The sequence below is a fragment of the Aphelocoma coerulescens genome, chromosome 2 (assembly GCF_041296385.1).
Source record: "Aphelocoma coerulescens isolate FSJ_1873_10779 chromosome 2, UR_Acoe_1.0, whole genome shotgun sequence".
Lineage (NCBI taxonomy): Eukaryota > Metazoa > Chordata > Aves > Passeriformes > Corvidae > Aphelocoma > Aphelocoma coerulescens.
This window is the reverse complement of record NC_091015.1, coordinates 108,012,015-108,016,283: the sequence shown is the minus strand read 5'-3', so window position 1 is coordinate 108,016,283 and position 4,269 is coordinate 108,012,015.

Below are 4,269 nucleotides of genomic sequence, written 5' to 3'. Positions count from 1 at the left end.
ATCAGGCTCCCTCAGTCCACAAATACTCTGTACTGTATAGACAAAAGCTCTGATAAAATAAAAATTGACTTCAGTTTACGAAGTCATCAGCTTACCCACAGAAAATGTGCTCAACAGCTTTGCTCCAGCTTTGCCTAAAAGCCTGTGCTGACCCTGTGTGGGACCTGTCACTTTCACACAGTGCAGGGATGACACCCAACAGTGTTTTCTGAATCCACAGGCCAGACAGCCTGAATGTCTGTGATTCAAATCCCTCCCCACTTCTACAGCCTGTCTTAGTTTCATTGATGGCTTTTACTCTCTTGTTCATACTGCCTTTGACCTCAGTGCCTAGACTTCCATTTGCTAAACTCATTTATAGGTAAAGCACCCACAGGACAGTACAAGGTCAGTGCAACAGAACTGTGTCAGAGAAACATGCAAAACTACCCAACACATCTTTGCACTCACCGGGATACGTAGCCCCACAACAAAATCTGGAAATGTGTGGGACTTGCCCACGCATATATCAGGTTATCATACCCCATACCCCACTTCTCCTCTGCTTTGCAGGCACCAGCCACAGCAATTACTCAGTCTCTCCTGAGCAGCTGTTCTCAGTGTGTATTCAGCTGCACAGGTTGCCAAGAATTTTAAACCCAGAGACCTTTTGCTATACTTGCACAACAGAATGTCTGTTACGGAAAGCCAGTGCATGCACACCCACCCTTTCAGCTTCCACTGTATCCTGAAATTGCAAACTGCTTTTGGACCTGAGAAGTCATGGAAGAGACAGACTACTCTTATGAAAGTAATCTGAAGCTAACACATCCCACACCCACAGCCAACACTGCCAATACCAAACAAATGGTAAATGGCAATAAATGAAAGGGAAGTGTGTTGTAAGTGAAATATTTGCAGAATGTTTATAAACAACAGCCAGGGACTTTCCAGAGATGTAAAACAGGATTGTATTTTTCCTGAAGAAACTAATCAACAAAGGCAGAGAAATACTGGGGGATTCTTATGCACAAGATGCAGTAGAAAGTCACTGGAAATTATTTAAGTAGAATTTAAAGGAAAATTAATTTTCATAATCAGAGAGAAAGTTGTTAAACAACCTCTGAATGCAGGTGAATTATCTTTCATCCAAAACTACCCTTACAAAATTTGTCAGCACATATTATTAACTGCCATCTTTAACAGGGGAAGAACTTCTAGCTTTAAAATTCTACTAATTTAAAATTAATCAGTAGATCATCAGCTGCAATAGCAAAGGCCTCAGCAATATTGAAAAATAAGTATTTTCCAAAGCTGCAAGAGAAATTTCTTGCAGAAACCTGGACAGAACTGCATAACAATGGTGCTGTTCTGTACCTCTCTAGGACATACACAATGTGGAACAGACATCAGAATCTGTCCTGTGCAAATGTCAGCAACCTCACTGCTTCCCTCGGTTTCATGTAGGATATCAACTTCTGATGTGGTAGAAATGTTTACAAAAATGCTTTTCGTTTATAAAAATTCAGTATCAGTATTGAGGGCAACTCATTCTGGCTACAAAATCCATGTGTTTTTATTGCTGTTACTTTAAATATTTTTCATTAGCAGGTACAGACTGTTTTCCCCTTGGGTTTGAGAGAAAACATTCTTCCAAAATCACCATTAATTCATATTGATCAGCTGCCTATAAATGGGCCAGTTGTGTGACTGAACTGCTGCAATATCTGCTGCCATATCTGCTGCCATACTGGAAAGAAAGTTTGATGGCATTTTTCTCATCCGTGTCCCTGGGAGGTGATGGGTTGTCCTAGTTCACTCTGAGCTTCTGCCAAGGCCTGGGATGACAGTCTCAGAAGAAAAAGAACTGCTGGCTTCTTTTTGTACATGATTGATTTGATAGTTGGGAGCATAGAATCATATTCCTTTGTCTATTACTAGCAGAAAATTAATAGCCCCTTTCTTTTTTCACGAGAGTGGTAAGTGCTTGCCTTGTGGATTCTGTCTCCTTTCTCAGCTTAATTAACAGGAATGAGTTTAGATGAGAAGCACTTCGGATCCTAGACCTCAGCTGATGATTAATGCTTTTGGGACATTTCAGCATGGTAGTGTTTTAGACACTCCTCTAAAACATACGATGTGTTCACCCTTCTCCAGAACATCTCTGTTCTGTGATATGCAGTGACACGCTACTCATCTGTTGGAGCTGCTGATTTTTACAGCTGAGTACGCCTTGCCTTATAGTTCTCTGACACAAGTAAGTAAATATCCACTGGAACACATTTAACAGCTTTCTGCTTGTATTTATCTAAAGCTTTTGTGGTCTGTCCTTGTTGTTCCCTGACACAGGAGTTAAGCGACGTGCCAAGCTGTTCCGGTTTGGCCAAATTTAGAAATATATCCTCTGAGAGAAGGCACAACCACCCCTCCTGCTCTGGCATCCTGCTGCTGAGATGTAAAGCTGTAAAGCACTTAGGAGTTGATCCGACTTTCCTGGTTTAAGGAAGGCTACTGCATCCTTAAGTCAAAATGTCTATAGGAGAACAATTCTTGTCTTAAAGGGACTAAAATCATGCAACATTGCATAGATGTAGTTAAAGAAAGGTACTGACACAAAATAGGTATTTTGGTTATCATTCAGTAAAAATTAATTTGGCCAAAATCTACTTCAGTTTTTTTTTTTTTTTTTTTTTTTAATGAAGGTTTATATGTACTTGAAGATGTAAGTTTGAACAGAGAGGTTGTAAGCAAGTGTGAGAATGAGGCTTGGTACCTACCCTGTCTCTCAGATGTGTTTTGAATCTGCTGAGTTTACAAGGTCAAAGAGTTCTTACGTAGTCAGCCCTGCAAAGCCTGCCAGAGAGCTGTCAAATTAGGGGGGTTTTGTAGGGGTTTTTTTAATCTTCATTAATTAAGTTCCCACAGGAGAGAAGGTTTCCATTTTTCAGCACCAGCAATTGTATCCTACTCTTTATTAAGCCATTTAAACTGTACTGAAAACTGAAGTGGCTTGAGAGTTTTTTACTGGATTCCTGATTACAAATAACATTGATTCTTGTCCCAAGTGCACCTGCAGGAGAAAAATAATTTGTTGTGAGCACTTTAGTTTATGGCTCTTGCCTACAGTAGGGATTTTTTAGACAAAAATCCCCAGTCACTGCAAGTAAAGCTGAGAAGATACATGGTTAATGTTCTGTTGAAAAAAAAGTGAGGTCCCCTTAAGTTTTGTATTGGCAATATATCCAAAATTAACATTTGGAGACGTAATGTCATTAGAGGGAAGTAAAAGATCTAATTACAGGTGAGTTTTTTTTACATCAGTATTGTGATGCTAACAACTGTAAAAGACAGAAATAATTTATTTTAATTTCTAAAATATGCATAACTGACTTCAAATATAGCCTGGATGCATATTTACTGACACAGAAGACACCATTCTTGTTGTCATGTGCAAAAGAAGAATTGCTCTTTAAATATAATTAAAATCCTCTGAGAAACTAGTTCAAATATTTAATGATTTTCAGGTCTTGCTGAAGTGATGCTGACTATTTTTCAGATTCTGCAGCCTTCCAGCTTTGGGAGACATTTTTGCTGAAAGTGTTACACGTTCATGTAGATATCTCATAACCACTGAGACTGAAATTTAATATTAACAGGAAGGTGGGGTTTTTTTCCAATTGTAATGACCACAGTACACAGGATATGCAGAGTATCTGGCAACTATAATGTCCTTCCTTCTTCCACATCTTTAAATATTAGTTAACACTGTCTTTCTGCACATGCTGAGTATTCTGTGAATAAAACCACATTGAATAATAAGAGTATAATGTGGGGGGAAGAAGACAGGGGCAGATGACTTAAGGAGCAGCCTGGAGAGAAGAAATGAGATGATGTCTAATGAGTGCAGGTAGACACCTGGTCCCTGGCACGAGCTGATGCCATCTCTCTCAGCAGGACATGGAGAAATTGCTGATGGTGACAGATGACAGTGGGAGAAACTGGGTTTCACGGGGGGCTGAGGGAAAGGTGTGTGAGCAAGGGGCAGACATGACAGCTGAAGGTTGTGCTGGGGACTTTTGACCACACTGTACCTCCCAAGGCCAACAAGACCTGGGGATCCACTTAGGTAATGCCCTCCAAGGCTGAGCGTGTCACCAATAGCAAAGTTGAGGTGGGATGCAGCAAAACTGGGAGCAGTGAGGAAAAAGTGATTTGGGGCAGGCTGTTTATCTGAGTGGAGATAGGGGGAGGTGGAGAAAGGGATGTAAGAGGGAAGTTAAAAAGGTGATC